This window comes from Erpetoichthys calabaricus, chromosome 12 (assembly GCF_900747795.2).
Source record: "Erpetoichthys calabaricus chromosome 12, fErpCal1.3, whole genome shotgun sequence".
Lineage (NCBI taxonomy): Eukaryota > Metazoa > Chordata > Cladistia > Polypteriformes > Polypteridae > Erpetoichthys > Erpetoichthys calabaricus.
The window spans coordinates 28,453,092-28,471,520 of record NC_041405.2 but is presented as its reverse complement, the minus strand read 5'-3'; the positions used below and the strand labels follow the sequence as shown (position 1 = coordinate 28,471,520).

At 35.2% G+C, this 18,429-nt stretch overlaps 1 protein-coding gene across 2 annotated transcripts in view; it reads left to right on the top strand.

The window, feature by feature from the left end:
• The first annotated feature begins 5,386 nt into the window (after positions 1-5,386).
• The window catches only part of sox10 (SRY-box transcription factor 10), a 30,096-nt gene continuing 17,053 nt past the window's right edge, over positions 5,387-18,429 (top strand). For both annotated transcript variants that reach the window (XM_028815283.2, XM_028815281.2), the window contains exon 1: positions 5,387-5,542. The gene's annotated coding sequence lies outside the window, so the exon portion shown is untranslated. The remainder of the gene's footprint in view (positions 5,543-18,429) is intronic.

Genomic DNA, 18,429 nt, shown 5'->3' with positions numbered 1-18,429 from the left:
GATTTTTTTGCTCCGACCTTTTCTTTACTTTTCATCACACCCACTCTCAGCAGTACATCAGTACCCAATGTGGATAGTTCTGCTTTGTAATCGACCCGCAGAGTGCTACACTACAGTCTTTGACACACATGTGGCATGCGTACACTCTCACATACTAACACGCTTGTTGTGCACACTTGTAAATCCCACAGCGTCCATCTGGACACAGTCTTCTTCAAGCCTAAACACTTCCCACACTCTCTCCCAAGATTGCCCAATCTGCTCCTTACAGATTCACTCTTGCACTTGAATACACACACCCTCACACACACACATGCACACACAATATCGTGCTCGGTCCCATCTTTCTGAGCACAGATGCACACACTCAGTTTCATTCACTGCTTCAGACTCTTCCTCACCTGTTTTCATTGACACTCTAGCTCTGGAATGATCAGCTGGCCCATCCCTTCACAACTGTATTTACTAATTTCAACTTTACAGCAAAAAGAAGACAATGAGAAGTGTTTTGGAAGACAACACATTTGAGCTTCATCTCCACAATATCCTTCAACACAAACAGACCTGATTGAGCTGGCAGAATCCTCAAGTATGTGCTCCTCTAGCAATAATCCAGTGGTCCAGGTGAGGCTGCAGCCATGATAGAAAAAGGTCCTTGAAATAGAGAAAAAACTTTTGTGTGCACAGCTTCACTCCAGCTCCTCTCCAGAAAGACATCTAAGGTCCTTCCATTTCAAAACCACTTTTTGTTTGTTCGGTTCAAGACTGTGTGTTTCTCTCTTTTTTTTTTCATTTTTGATGGAGGACATCACATGACTCCCATTCACCTGGGCCCAGAACAAAGGCTGCAAAGAAAGACTACAGCAGAGAAAGAATAAAAGAGAGCAGAAGAACGCTTACAGACCTTATCAAACTTCCAATTCATGGAGATTTTTTTTTTCCTTCTTTTAGGGGGGCTGCGAACACAAGATGTATTGTTGCCGAAACACTGTGTATGTTTGTGTGTGTTTGCCTTGGCTAATGGCGCTTCTTATCCCCTGAAATGTGTTCTCTATGCATAATATCTTATTGTAGCTCTTCTCAATGAGTTGAAGCCACTGTCATGTTCTGAAGCTAATCAGTAGCACTATGAGTAGAAGCTGCTCAGATCTCAGGAGATACATGTCGCTGCATTCATACATCTGCTCTGGCCAAAACGTAAGTGAGGCCTCCTTAAATCTTACAAAGCACAGAGTAATAATAACAAACCCTCAGAGGAAATCTCATGCATTGTCATCTTCTCACTTTGATATCCAAGTTAATCTCAAATTCTCCAACATGTCTTCTTCTTACACTACACTGTTATCCATTTGTAAAGACCTTTTTTCTCTGTTCATTGTGATATTTTGTTGAAGTATATCTTTGAAAAGTGTGGTTCTCTGAAAAACGTGAACAAGTTCACCTTTAACCTAATCTAGCCAGGTCTTATCTGGTCAAAATGTTTTCTATTGACATCTGAATGTGGTTTCCTTACCAAACCATGGTATGTTTACTGCAACCGTTCTCATTCCCCCAGTCTAGTCCATTCAGTCACGTAATGTCTACTCAGTAAATGTCATCAGAAAAATTGATCACTTCTTCAAAGATTTGCTATTTTGTCTATGTCACTGATATACTATTATCAAATGCTGGGCTTCAGTTCACAATGTGACCCCAGTCAAATCACACGTATGCCATCAAAAAAATCTGATCTGCTTTTTACTTTCTCATATACGAAGTATAGAGAAAGTATAACAATCATGAAAAAATTCGACCTCGAGATTTTGATGAATCTTGACGTTTTAGACCTCCCTGAGTCTGAAAATACCGTTTTTTTGTAATTATGTCTGTGTGTATAAACACGATAACTCAAAAACACAATGAGATAGGTGGATGAAATTTGGCATTTGGTTGTTACACCAAAATTTCACATCTTTATTAACTTTTGGGCCAAATCCATCAACCGGAAGTGGTACTTTACCTGAACACAAACTCGATTTTTTTTTTTATTCATGCAGCTGCAGAGTCTGATTTATTCAACTTTACTTTTATAAAAATTGTTCAATATATTATTAATTTGATTTGATTTGCTGTTGATGGTTCTTTAATGTACCTAATATAAAAATATAATCATTGTCTTGTGGTTTCCTCCTTGATTATTCATCCCCATATCTGACTATATGAGAAAGTCTAGAGAAGACCACTCTCGATTTCCTTACGTTGCTCTCTCAGTCTGATCTTCGAGTACACTCACCATGGTCCACGATTGACACTCCCGTTTAACATTTCCATGTTCTGTTTTTTCAAAATCATGTCTTCCATTGTGATCAACAGTTTGAATTACGCATTTCCGGCTTTCAGTAAGAATTCATAATGGAAACATTAGCCAGAATGATTATTTATTACAGTTAAGTTATGTATTGACCAAAAACCAAGAGGAAGAATTACACGGTAAAGTAATTACTCATTGCTTATAATGTAATAATTTATTCCAAAGAAAGTAAAAATTCCTTATGATATACTCATACTGGCATAATTTACAAAATAGGAAAGCTACTACTCCAAAACAACGCATCATCTAGTATTATACATATTTCTATAGTGACTAATAATCATTTTTGATAAAGTAAAACTGTCATTCCAAAGTAATACATTTTCCATTATGATACACTCAAGTCAGGTATCCAAGTCATCTATGATGATACTTCAAATGAGAATTCCAAAGTACATAATCATTCATTAAAATTTCCCTAGTTCTGACACGTAAAGTCCAAATATTTCAAAATTAACAAATCGATTATTATGACTCAAAGGGTACGTTTGTAGTTTGAATAGGAAAGGGGTAATGTTCAGTGAATTTTTTGCAGATGAAGAAAAATTATGTCCCAAGTAGTAAAATATTGGAATTACAAGTTTCTAGAATTTGTGGTGTATAAGTGTGTGAGTTTTGTTTTAGGTCCAACTCAGTATGGATGCCAAAATCATGTATTGTGTTGTCATTGAATTTCTCACTCAATATATTTTGGTAGATTCATTCACATCTAATCAATGTGTTCCAGGATCCGTCCACATCACATGACACAGTCAAGAAATGAGCTACCAAGTTTTATCTTTGCAGGGCACCTCTTGAAGCTGCCCTACGATCTAGAATACTTTTGACATTAACAACAGAAGAAAATGTTTCCACTTTGAAATGCATTGTAATGGAGAATGAAAAAGTGATGGTGCATGAGATAATAAACACTCTGAGCATTGGCTATGGGTCAGTTGAATCCACTCTTCATGAACAACACATTTTGAGCAAGGCTTCCTCTAATGGTTCCATCTTGGGTATGATGGTAAATTGCAAGCAGGTCCTCCAACTTGCAGGGAAAACTTGGGGGCTGATGGCAGGATTGGCACTCCAGCCACTGCATAAAACCTCACATTGTTCCATTCCATTCAAATTAGTGTGGTGCTGAGGTGTTACCCATTGCACGGCTGAGCTTGGGTCCTAATTTGGGATCCTGTGGTGATTCTTCATGTAGTGGGTGCAGCAATGCGCTATATCAGTGCTCCCCCCTGCCCCCCCATCCTGCACACTGGGTGCTAAGAATGCTGACCCAGGATCCAAATAACAATTAAATGATGGAAGCATGGTGAATCCCCAACACTTAAGAAATTTAAGATCCATGCCAGTGCCAGAAAGATCATGGGATATTTTTTTACAGTTTTGAGGGTGTCAGCCATACTGATTTGCTTAGGTGCTTTCAGCAGTGAATCATGGAAATGCAGTGCGGTCAACTGTCCATCTTCTACTTCAAAACAATGCTGCTAGTCACAGTCCATGGGTTGCAAGGCTCAAAAGATGTCACTCCAACTTGATTCTCCAGACCTGATCCTGTGTTGTGACCTGCTCCTCAGTCTAAAATGGCTACTTCCATGAGTCAAGAACTCTGATACAGAAGAGCATTTTCACAAACAAGACAAAACACTTTATTTCACTTGTACAAAATGGGTTTGTGAAGATTAGATGAAAAATATCAGGGTTTGCATGCATTATGTTGAAAAACATTTTTTTTTTCTAATAGATAAAGCTCAAAATATTTTGATTACTTCTCATATTTTCAAGATACTGTTCAGAGGCACTTGGTAAACATTTGTAATATATTGTAATAAAAATTTGCCATTGGTTATAATAGGACACAGCTATATTATTTCATGGTTATCAGTCAGTATTTTCAATAAAAGTATTGCTAGCTTTCCCAAATAAGTAATTACTAAAATCAGACTTACAAAGTAACTACTCGTTATTTGTGACACTACAAAGCTGGTAGTCAACACCATGGACACTGGCTGCTATTCCAAAGTAATTAGTCATCAGTTGTAATGTAGTAAAGCTAAAATTCTATCTATCTATCTATCTATCTATCTATCTATCTATCTATCTATCTATCTATCTATCTATCTATCTATCTATCTATCTATCATACAGTGCCTTTCACATCTATCTATTTATCTACTGCTATAAATGAATTAGCTATTAGTTATTGTTTGAACTGTACTATTATTGTTTGAAAAATATCCTTCATAAAATTTGAAAAGTTTTCCAAAATAACTGGTCAACCACTTTACAATACTTAAGCTAAATTTCCAAAGTAAATACTTTGTAGTATTACAAAGAATACCAAAGTAGTAGTCCAAAGTAATTAGTCATTAGTGATAATATGAATAATCTTTTAAATTAACTAATCATCATTTATTATATAGCAAAGCTATAGTAACTAATCATTCATTATGATAGACTAAAGCTAGTATTGCAAAATAACTACTTATCAGCTGAAGTCAAACTACAGAATTCCAAAGACATAGTACAGAAATTATTCTGTATGAATTGAATTTAATCTAATGTCTCAGAGGACATGCTGCTGTTTCTAATTGAGCATTCTAATTAAAACAAAAGACAAAAAACGTTTAACAATATTAAAAAGCTTGCATGCATGCATTGCATTGGACTGCATTGACCACCTTTATCTGTGTCACAGAGAACACAGAATGAACCAAGCTAGTGTCCACTTGACATCTTACATATTATTTCTGTAAACATGTCATAGATAGATAGATAGATAGATAGATAGATAGATAGATAGATAGATAGATAGATAGATAGATAGATAGATAGATAGATAGATAGATAGATAGATAGATATTTTACACTTTTGTAGTTCTTCTTTCATTACCACGCACGTCTATAGACCATCACTTTTATGGACTTCATCATTAACCACGCCCATTTCTCCCATCTTAACCAATCAGAAAACAACTAAAGGGGAGTGTTTCGCTAGGTCCCTGCCGCTTTAAGAGTTTTCGCGTCTTTTCTTCCTTTTTTTTCTGCTAAACTCAATACAACAAGAGCGCCTTTAAGCCCGAGCGCAACACAGAGCCTGCATTCATTGGAGTAAAGCGAGACGGCATCGGGGGGCTGGGATGTGAACTGATGGGAAATCTCTAACGCAGCGCCCGTGAGACTGGAGCAGTTTACAAAGTAAGCTTTCAAATCTCACTCGTCCTTCACGGCTCTTTCATTACTTACTGATATAATTTTATTACTTATAATTAAGTTGGTCAAACGCACGTTATGTGGAATTTGTGTGCTTTGGTCTGCATCGCAAGAATTTGGCTTCAACCTTGAAAAGTGAGAGGGAGAGAGAGAAAGAGATAGAGAAGGATAGACTGCGCAAATAATTAAAATACAATCATTTCTCTCGACGTTAGTGGACAGTACTGCTGGCATTTTTTATTTGGCTTTAGGTGAATGGAATAGGGTCATTTAAAATTGAAATGAACCGAACAGTTTTCAAAAATCACAGTAACTCAAAAAACTTTTTTAGTCTGAAATGAATCAAACTTAATAACACTTACAGTTGTTTACTACTTTGTACCGTTTCAGTTTCTGTATCACTAGAAACTCATCTATCTATCTATCTATCTATCTATCTATCTATCTATCTATCTATCTATCTATCTATCTATCTATCTATCTATCTATCTATCTACTAACGGACAAAATCTCCATTTCACATATTGTGTGGCGTAGATGACATTTGAATGCAGGCTGTTGCATTTAGGTTGACTATGAATTTGTTTTAAAAATACACGTAATGAGCGTAGTTATTATCATATATTATTGTTTTTTGGTGATTAAAGTATTCGTTTCTTTGTGAAATATGTGTTTTAAATAATCTATAAAGGCTTTATTTGAAGAAAACTGTACTGTTTTAAGCAGTGTCTAATGAGATCAAGAACATCCTTTTTTAAGCTCTAGGGCTTTTTTTCAGTCCCTGCAATGTGAACATTTCCGGAATTTACACGCAAAGATGAGCGCGATTCAGAATTTTAACAAAATTTTAAAATAAAGGCTTAAGGCAAAATTATTATTATAAATTTTTACGTGGATCTGACTCTTGTGTTAAGTAATACTTTAGAATGTAGTTACACGTATCGTAGCGGTATTCACAAAGAACAAGATACAAATGTTTTTTGTGCGGCATTTCCTTCAAACGTTTAAATACTTTTATCAGTAAACTAGAATTTACATGCATGGTTACAATGAAAATGTTCAGTAAATGATGCAGTTTTGGTGGGAGTGCCATCTGTTATTTTTCACAACGGAATAGCAGGTGCTCAGCCACCTTTTCAAGTAGTAAATTAAGCCTACCAAGTAAGAATGCAGTGAGACTGTAGTGTTACTGTTTTGAAATGAACATATTTTAAATTTAAAAAAAATGGAAATGCTTTATCATTTTCAAACCCAATATAGATGTTGTCATATATAGTTAAAAGTTAAAAAAATCTTGCATGGTATAATTAATACTGAATTATGAATATGTTATTTTAAAATGTGATTACAATATAAATGAGAGTAGCACTTTAACATTGCATTGGGCATGTTTGGTTAACCCACAGTTGAAAGTTTCATATAATTACAGAATTTGAACGTGTCATTTTAAAGTTTAATTGGAATGTTAATGACAATAGGGTGAAATTCTACAGTATCTATCTATCTATCTATCTATCTATCTATCTATCTATCTATCTATCTATCTATCTATCTATCTATCTATCTTATCCTGCCTACTATACTAAAATCTATCTATCTATCTATCTATCTATCTATCTATCTATCTATCTATCTATCTATCTATCTATCTATCTATCTATCTAAAACACATATTGATTAATTAAGAAAGAAATGCTATCCTGCATAAATCACATTCTATGAATGCTTTGTGTATTGCTTATTTATTTAATGTTTGTATCCTTAATAAAGTATTACTGTCTTAATGCATCAGATTTAATAAGTCTACTCTGTCTATTTGCTGTATGGTATAATATAAAAAGTGTGTATAGTTGCAGATTTGTGTGTTGCTTCGATCTGTTAAAGCCGACTCTCATATATATGTTTCAGCTTACATAATTATTGCTACCATGCATGCAGTCCCTAGTTTAAAACAAAAGTTTATTCCCATTTCAAGGCAAACAAGAAACTGGCTGAAAACTTCTAAGCAAACATATGAAATAATGTCATTTTTCTCTATAGCTAAAATAGCATTATATCAATTGTTTCATGTTCTAAACCCACTTATTCCATTCTAAAGACATGGGGAGCCCTGGTGTACCCTTAGCAAATAATGGGGGTATAAGGCAATATCCAGAGTTATAGACGGAATGCCAGTCCAACCCAACCCACGTTCATACTGGGATGTTATAGCATTCCCAGTTAAACTGATATGAACATTTTTACAATATGGGAACACACTGAAGTGCCCAAAGAAAGCCCATCAGCTTAAAAGAAGTGTACACTCTTAAAAATCAAGATTCCAAAATGGGTACTCTGAGCAATTCCATAGGGGACTATTTTTGTCCCCTTAAAGAACAATCCATTTGAAGGATTCCAAAAAGAATCAATATTTACTTAGATTGATTTACATGCTCCATAAATAACCATGAATGGATAATATCACATTTGCAACATGCCAATGGGTTGCTCGTTGTACTCAATAACTCAGATCCTTTACTATCTTGTTAAATAGTCGACTTTACATTAAAGATTTCTGTTTCATTCACATCTTAGGAATTTTTTCCAGTCCTTTCCAGAATTAAAGGGTTCTATATCAAGCAAGGACTGTATGAGGGTCCACACAACCCAGTGAAGTGCCATTTTAGAACCATTATTTTTAAGAGTACACAGTTTTACGCCATATTAAACAAACTGATCAAATTCCTTGATTTTGCACTGGAAGCATTCTAGAAGCTGAACAAATTACCCAACAAAGTTTAAAAAAAAAAACATCCATCTCCTGAAACTGTAAAAAAAAGTATAAACTGTTTAGATGAATTACATCTAAGGTGTCATTTTATTGTTATTGCACTTGTGAAGACAGAGAGCCTGAAATTTAAAACTTGTATGCCCATTTCCGACCTGAATCAGGCATCCGCATTCTTAAAATCGTAAGCAGGATGAAACACATTTTAATACAAATCAATCTGAACAAACATAATCACGAGTGACTAGGAATACTTTTACTGAATTTCTTTATATGTGCCATTTTTTGATTTACTAGGTCACTTGTAAAGAAAAAGAGTGAAAAACCACATCACAGAATACTCAAAATGAAAAAGTAAAAGATGCCCAGAAGGTCCCCCGTGCCATCTTTTGATAGTTATAGCAAATGTTTTCTTCAACACATTGCTAAATATTCCACTTTGCTTACCGCAAGCAAGGTAGTAGGAGTGTTTCCCCTCTGGTTTAAAATTCTTAACATTACGGAGATCTTAAATAAGCTGTCAGATTTGATTAAACCCACCAGTCGTGGACGGCTGCACATTTTTGCTGTGGTTGTTTGGTAAGCATAAGCTACTTGGAACTTGTGATGGAATTTCTTGCTTTCTTCTACCCCATATTTACCTTTCCTTATACTTAAAAAAAAAAGTCTGATAAGTTGAATTTTGTCACTTGGAAAAAATAATAACACATTTTAATTGCATTTGAGATGAAACGACTGTAATTATTTTCACGACAACGTCACCTAATCACTTATAGCAGCTAAAAGGTGAGCCGCCATAATGAATGGTCCTCAGTGTCAATGTCAAGTACCAATTAATCGGGTGTCCACACATTTAAAAATTCATAGCTCTATGGGAAGCCTTCAGAAAGATCTGGAAAAACAAAAAGAAACCAAGAAACAAAGCACAGCAACAAAAAGGAAATGTGGCAATAAAAGCAGAAGAAATACAAAATAAATATCAGACTAAGCAGGGCATTCATTTTCAGTTATCAGTGATGCTCAGTCAAGTTGGCTGCCACTCCTGCCCTGCAGTATTGAGTGTGCCCACTCTTGCCCTGGGGGGACCAAAAACAAATAAAATCTAATAAAGGGATGCTTATGCCTGAGACAAGTGAATAAAAATCTCTCTGACGTTATTCTGTCATTTTCTTTGTGATGTATGATGTGATGAGATTTCTGACAAGAACATGATAACCGTTCATTAGTTAAATGAGACAGAATTGCTAAGAATGTACTGAATGCTCGTCGATTCATTTTGATCATTTCATTAGATATCCTGTTATTGATCACTAAATACTTGGTTGAGCTGGTTGTATGTTTATTTTTTAAATATCCCTTCACTATGCTATACAGTGGTCAGCGCTTCTGTTTCCCAGCCGTGAATTCCCAATCTCTCATCGCAGTCTGAACATCTTCTTCTTTGTGGAGTTTGCACATTCTGCTCGTGTCTGTGTCACGTTTTTCTCCAAGGGTATTTATGATCCATTAACTGCAGCAACTCTAAATTGATGGTTAGATATTTATTTGAGTGTACCCTGCAATGAATTGGCACCTTCTTCATATACTCTTTCAAAAAACTGCTGTTTCTTTAAAGGCATTCTGTGGTTCTTTACTGGGTTGTGTGGTTCCTCTTAGAACCATTGCTTGACAAAGCACCATTTCATTCTGCGAAGGGTTCTTTGCATATGAAGCCCGCTCTTTGTGCTTTGAAAAACTTCCTAATATGTAGGGGGGAAAAAAGAAAACCTTGAAATCTTTAATGTATGGTGAGCTACCTAGCAGGACACTAACAGTTTCAGAAAAACCTGAACTTGTGGCCTGTGTTACTGTATACAGCAAGACTCTTTTTAAAATCATGGCCCACTGGTGTTTCACAAATCTGTTACCGTCTATTCATGCTTATTCACTGCACGGAGCCTGTTATGGAACTAATAAATGGGTCTTTCTGGAAACGTTCATGTGGATGGACCTTCTGCAAACCAAAAATGGTTCCCCTCTGGCATCACTCTGAAGAATTTTCAAGAGTGTAGTCGGATTCCGGCCTTGCGCCTCAAATTTGACTGAACAAGTCGAGAAGAGTGAATGTATTGATTGTTGAAATGCTCATTAAGGGGTTAACTGTGTCTTAGGGTTGGTTTCCACCCATTGTAATGATTACATTATATATTGGAAAGGGAATTCAAATGTTAATATGCATATTCACATACACTCAACTGGTTCTTTAATGGCACTTTGTGGATCTTTCCTGGGTTGTGTGGTTCCTTGTACAGTCAATGCTTGACCGAGCGCCGTTTCATTCTTAGCATACGAAGTGTGTTTTGAAAAACTTCCTAATGTGAAGAAAGAAAAATGAAATCCCTAATGTATGTTAGGCTACCTACTGTATAAGACACCAACAGATTGAGAAAACCTGAACTTGACCTGTGTTATTGTATGCAGCAGGAGTCCTTGTAAAATTAGAAGACATTAATAAAGTATCTATCTATCTATCTATCTATCTATCTATCTATCTATCTATCTATCTATCTATCTATCTATCTATCTATCTATCTATCTATCTATCTAGTTCACAAATCTGTAGGCCTCTATTCACGTTTATTCACTGAATGGAGTCTGTTACAGATCTCAATACATAAAAGTTCTTTCTGGAATCTTAATGCAGATGTGTCTTATGGGAACCTAAAATGGTTCCCTTATGGCATCGCTCTGAAGACCCGCTCTGGCACCTTTGTGTTTAGGAGTGTACAGTATATCTGCATAAGGTGATAAACTTTGTTTTGTGGGGTACCTCAAATAGTGACAATCCACCTCCTCCCCTCACACTTACTTCACATAGTCCATCCAACTATAAGCGTTGAGCTTTAGAATTCAGTGACATTGCTGCTAAGTCAAACTCCCTGAACCCTGCACTAGCGGCTGAGCTATCCCATGACACATGTCTCACTGCTTCGAATCAAGAAAAACCAGATGTTCTTTGGTGATGTGTGACTTATGCCCCAAAATCCATTGATAAGCAGGATGTGGTGGCCACCACACAGATCATGTGCCTGGCCCCAGATTTACTATCCATCATACCGCACCCTTGAGCTATGCTTGCAGAAAAGCAGCCAGCGCAGCACACAGTCCTGAGACGTTGCTGTTTTATCTGTAGACGTTCATTCTTTCACAAAAAAACATCTGGGATGACCAAAAATAGTACAGCGTCTGGCGCATGTTGTGTATCTATATACAAATTTAAAAAAATGAGTAAATACAGAGTGTCATAAGAGCAGAATGAATTCATTTTAAGGGAAACACCATTCAAAAGTGCAAGATTCCTGATGAAAAAATGTTCATGGCGTTAATGTGGTCCTGAATTCTCTAATCTACCAAATCCTCCATTTAATTTCATTTTTAAAAGGTTAATCTTGTATTTCAGGCTGGCACAAATAAAAGATTACAGTTTTGCCTCGATTGACATTTTTCGTTACTGCTTTGCTTAGGGTGTTAGTGTACACTTGCACAATCAGCACATCTTTGAGAAGTGAGCCCTTACACCTTCTGACAAACCCATTTGGTCTATTTTGGTGTTTGTCAGCTCTAGTCCTTAGTCCCCTGAAATGGGTAAGCAGATACAATAATGGATGGATGGATGGATGGATGGATGGATGGATGGATGGATGGATGGATGGATGGATGGATGGATGGATTTAATAACAGCAGGTTGGAAAGTGACTGTGTTCTTGCTTGCTTTAGTTCATTTTGCATTGTGCCTTCACCATGTACAGTACACAGTGTTACCTAAGGGAATGTTAACTTATGTGGCTGTTTTTCATTTCAGTTTATAAATGCCAACACCATCAATATTTCATCTTTTTAGATATACTGAAAGAAATAATATGCAAAGAACTAAGTGCAGTTGTGCTAGCATATGTCTAGCAATGTTAACGAATCAAGTACAGGAGATATAGGGACAGGTTTAAACTATTCTGTATATAAGATATGACAACTTGCATATATTTATAAAAATTTCAGATCTCCTAAGTAAGATCATTTTAAGTTGTTATCAAATCTTCAAACAAACAGAAAATCATTTTTGAAGCATTCAACAGTTTTATCATATTTTCTGTATGATTTTTAGCTTGTTTCATTTTACTCAACATTGCTATTTCAGATCTTTTAATTTTTTAGACGAAACATATGAAGTTCTAAATAAACAAAATCAACACATAGATAGATAGATAGATAGATAGATAGATAGATAGATAGATAGATAGATAGATAGATAGATAGATAGATAGATAGATAGATAGATAGATAGATAGATAGATAGATACTTTACCCAGGTTTTGTCACATATGACTTTCATTAACTAAAAATTCTAAAAACTGAAAGGCACAAGCAAGTAATATTCAGATTTAAGATAAAAGTGTGGCTAAAAATAAAGATGCACAGCTCATTGCCATTAACAGTTTTTAAATATATACACACAACTGAAAAAGGAAAAACGAATTTCGGCTAATTATTGTTCACAATTTAGAAGATGTGGTACTTTCAAAAGGGTCTGAATTGTAGGTTCGCTTTATTGAGTGGTCGTCTTTGAATCTTTCAGCAGTTTTCCAGACCATTCAGTTTTATTGTAAATAAAATTTAAAAGGGGGCCACCTGCATGGTAATGCTTACCGAAACAAACCTTAGTTTCACCCGAAATTTGGCAAAGACTTTATACAATTTCATAATAATCATCGTACATTTATGGTTGAGAAAACACTATTGGGAAAGCATCCCTTCCCTTGTGTATTCTTAATTAAAAGTTAAATGACTCGGGCTGAATTACAGGATCCATTTTATTCCAAAGCGTTTAACCGATGCGTATAAACAGGACCGGTAATTAAGTGTCATTCGATCGGAGCCGATTTTAGAGGAGAAGAGGAAACGGACGTGGCATTGTTTTAATTCATTGTCTCCATTCTGCAGTTGCAGGCAATGCCGGAACCGAGTAATATAGTGTATAATTTATTAAAAGCTCCGCTACTTAACGTTCATAAATGTGCCATTGTTACGCCTCCAATAGTCTTCTTATCCCAATGTGAAAGAAAAATGTTCCATACTTTGATATGTTCGTAATTTAGTGTTTTTACTTTAATCTCATAAGCAGTTAAATGCTCTGCGCGATCCTGCAGTGGACTAAACCTGCACAGAAAATGAATAGCTGGATCGATGAAACACCCTGATTTGTTTTCTTTTTTTAACCGTTTTATAAAGTATGCATTTCGTTACATTATTTAATTCAAAAACGACATACATGTTATGTTTTTAATTTACTGGTAGATGTATTTTTTATTCGAAATACTATAAATGAAGCGTGGTTGCAGGAGTGCGACATTCGTTGATTTCGTGTGGTTAGCACTTTTCTCTCCGTAAAAACTAAAGAAACGGACAGGTTTAAAAAAGCAAATGAACGCTACATTGAAAATTAAACCGACCGAGTTCTTTTATTGGTTTTATTTTTATTTCACATGTAGCATCACTGCCTCAAAGAATTTTAGATTTTGGGATTTAGGGATTTAAGGAAGAGCAATTTAACTGTACTGGGCTAACACTTTATTTAATGATTCGTAAAAGAGGAAAATATGCCGATATTCTTTAATAATAGTAATTTTTAAATCATGCTAGAATTTAAGGAAAAGATGAAAAAAGTGAAAAAATGTATATATATATATATATATATATATATATATATATATATATACAGAGAGAGAGAGAGAGCGCATATATACGTTTACATATATATATACTGTATATATATATAGAGAGAGAGAAATTATTATTATTAATTGTTATTATTATTATTATTAGTAGTAGTAGTAGTGGTAGTAATAATAATAATCATTATCATCATAATAATAATCATAATAATGGTTAGATTTAAATTATATAATCTCTATGAATAATAATTATTTTATCACCTAATTGTATTATATTTTCGGATGTAATTATTCTATTAATATTTGTATTAATATAATCAAGAACATGTTTAATATTCTTTTAATTTTGATATTGACATAATTATTCTATTAATGAAGTTATTAAAACAATAAAGAATAGTGTAATGTTACTGTTTATTATAATTAGACTTAATGTATTATACCTTTTATTGTATGCGCCTTACAGTTTTGCAATTGCCCTTTTCAGACTCTATATTTAGGGCTAAAGTTAGGAATTGACTTTAAATAAAAGAATGATTTTGTAAAAAGTGCACCCTCCAAAAACTGATTTTTGTTTAATTTCATCTGAAAATATTCCAAAGCCCCACATTCTTTTCTGTACTTTTGAACTTCATAAGCTATTCATCAAATTCTACCTTTCTTCTTTTTGATATAAATAAAGAGACACAAATTTGTGCAAAGCGAGCTTGTAGATATCGTATGTAACATTTTGAAATAAATGCCAGATTTTTTGTAAAAGTGTTTTTGTAACTTTTTGAATTATTATTTGATTGCTAGTTTTTATTTATTTTTATTTTTTTTTTTGTCATTTTTAAAAATCTAAGTTCTGTTTGGACCGTTCACTTAATAAAATATGTGGATGAACAAAAACAAACCAGTTTTTGCCAGGAAATGCAAGATGGAACAATAAGAAATCACTTCAGGTTTTCTTTTATTTACCGATATTTCAAGGGTATGGGTTTTGTTTCAGAGTAATGTATATTTTTTTATTTTCCTGGAATACAGCAAAAATATTTACAACGCATAAGTAGCGAATAAATAGCTGAAATAATGTAAAAATCTATTTTCAATTTAACGCATACAATATTTTGATTTTTTAAACTGTATATAATCTGTACAATCATCTCTAAAACCCTTAATGTTATCTATCTATCTATCTATCTATCTATCTATCTATCTATCTATCTATCTATCAAATAGTGCCTTTCCTATCTATCTATCTATCTATCTATCTATCTATCTATCTATCTATCTATCTATCTATCATATAGTGCCTTTCCTATCTATCTATCTATCTATCTATCATATAGTGCCTTTCCTATATATCTATCTATCTATCTATCTATCTATCTATCATATAGTGCCTTTCCTATCTATCTATCCATCTATCTATCTATCTATCATATAGTGCCTTTCCTATCTATCTATCTATCTATCTATCTATCTATCTATCATATAGTGCCTTTCCTATCTATCTATCCATCTATCTATCTATCTATCATATAGTGCCTTTCCTATCTATCTATCTATCTATCTATCTATCTATCTATCTATCTATCTATCTATCTATCTATCATATAGTGCCTTTCCTATCTATCTATCTATCTATCTTATAGTGCCTTTCCTATCTATCTATCTATCTATCTATCTATCTATCTATCTATCTATCATATAGTGCCTTTCCTATCTATCTATCTATCTATCTTATAGTGCCTTTCCTATCTATCTATCTATCTATCTATCTATCTATCTATCTATCTATCTATCTATCTATCTATCTATCTATCTATCTATCTATCTATCTATCATATAGTTAGTGTCTTGTTATCAGAAATGCGCTGTCTCTGCTCCGTTCCTCCGAGGCTGAACTGCTGTATTTTATGTCTGGCCGTCAGTTAAAATGTCGCATCTTTACTCGTTATATTTCAATGAAAGAATGTATGTCGCTGCTGTGTCATATAGTGTCTCTTATTATCCTTTAATAGTCAATGATGAAATTGAACGTTATTTCTGAAGATAACAACTTATTATTTGTTTAATATTCGTAAACGTAGTCCTTTGCATTCGGTGAACGCGCACGTCATGACGAAGCACTTGCTGCCTGCGCTCGTGAAGTTCTGTCCCGACTCACTTAGACGCTGACAGTAAAGCTCAGTTGCCTAATCACGTAGTGGCCCGTTTGTATAAATTCTGATGAAAACTGATCATGTGTGTTCTTTGGACTGATAAGCGGATCGGTCACGACACCATTCCAGATGTTAACAGCGGCAGTGTTTTGAAAGAATTCATGTTCCAGATTCCGTTCTCTTGTTTATCTCTTTTCACGGTATTGTTTGTCATATAGAGTAGCAGTGAACTGTCTTGTTGTATGTAATGATATGTTTGAATCGCTGTAAGGGAAATAATGTTAAATCCCTAAACCTTTTTGGGTGAATATATGATAGGAATTGCCGAGCTTTAAACTCTGACAAAGCAATAATGGACAGTTTTGGAAACTTTACAGGCTCCCGATAAACAAAACGATTCATCGGGGCACATCTACTTGGAACCCTTTGTTATATTGCGCAATACACTCCCGGGTTTTCGTAGTTTTGTGATTAAACACAAACTGAACTGAGGTGACAGGTCGTTTAACGAAATATTTCAGTTTATTAGCATAAACGTTTGAAAGAAATGAAATAATAGAAAGTAACTCCTGATGTGTGTGGTGAAGTACTTTTTTTCATAACGTCCAGACGCTGTAATACATTTCTTTGTCGACACCTCCAATTTATAAAAGAGTGGAGAATTATACGTAAATATGAATAATTAATATAGGTCGGTTATTGTGGTGTAAACGTGTGTCAGCGCGCGTGGATCCCCGAAAGGATAAAATGCCAGCCTTTGTCTGAATGTAGCACTAATTCTGCAAGGCTTCTGCCTTTCTCGGTAATTTTAGTGTTTATTTACTTTATATTGTTGGCAAAATATGTTACCTGTTTTGACTACATCATTGGAGATGCCGTGATCATAGGATTTGGGTGTAGGTCATTCTATAGCTGTGGACGTCCTGTCTGAATGCTGAGCTATTCTTCCAGTGTCTACCGTGGCCATTTAGGTTATAGGAAGTGAAGTGTTACATGAGCCGGGACTGGCAGCGTTGACGTTTGCTGCTGCTGCTGTCTGCATTTGACAATGGGTCCCTGAGCTTGTCACAGAAGCGGAATTGCCCTCTGCGGTCGGGACGCACGCGGTTAGACTGGCATCGCGTCTAGCCTCTTCGAAAACTTCATAATAGATGTCTGTTTCCGTGATCTGTGCAGGTAATATAATCCCAGCTGAACATGGAACACACACGACGTAAACATCAAGTTATTGTCTGACTCCAAAGATGACTGGGCGGCTCTTTCAAGAATGTCAAACGGCACAGAGTGAAATTAATACTTGCTTTATGTTACTCAAATAAGGCAGGCCGACCGACAAAAAAGAAAAGAAAAAAGAAAGAAAACATTTGGAGTTCGGAGATCATTTCTGGTGTCTCCATGCTGATTATTATTATAAAGCTAACTGTGCACAGACCACCACCATGTTAACACGGGTCCCATTCACACACACACATCAGGTCAATTCAGCCAAACTCATACCATGCATATAACCGCTGGAAAGATTTGGAGCTCCTGGAGCTCCTGATTATTAGAATAAGTTTAGAGGTTTAAAGGGTCGTTATTTTCGGAGGCCAGGAGCAGACGCTGATATAGCGGGTGGCCGCACCCACCACATGACAAACCACCTCAATATCCCAGATTAGGACTCGAGTGCAGCCGTGCGACTGGTGACACCTCAGCACCACACGAGTTCAGATGGAATGAAACAGTGGGAGGTATGGCGGCTGGACTGTAAATCAGTGAAATTCTTGCTTGATGATGATGATGATGATGATGATGATTTTTGTTATTACTATGATTAGTTGTGACAGGCTCTGGCTGCTGACGACCCCAAATTAGGTAAGTGAGTATGAATTAGTTTCTATCTCAGTATAGTATTTCGTCTGAACTTGGGTTCATTCTTATCATTATTTCAGACATGAGCCCGTTCCTGGAAGACTATTTATGTTATGGGTATCAATATTAAATCAGACACCTCTCCGTTTAAATGCCATCTCTGAATCTGTTTGACAAATCCATGTCTTAACCAGCATGTTCTGCAATTGTCAACTACACCTAAAACATCTGTGATATATTCCAGTTGTGTAAATCACCTTGAGTAAAGGAATCTCTCAAATAAACAATAATGATATGGTGTCCCCGTGATGCTGATGATGGCTATGTTTAGTTCATAATAAGATAAACTGTAATGGAATTGCTGTCACCTGTCTGCTGAATCACATTCAAAACAAT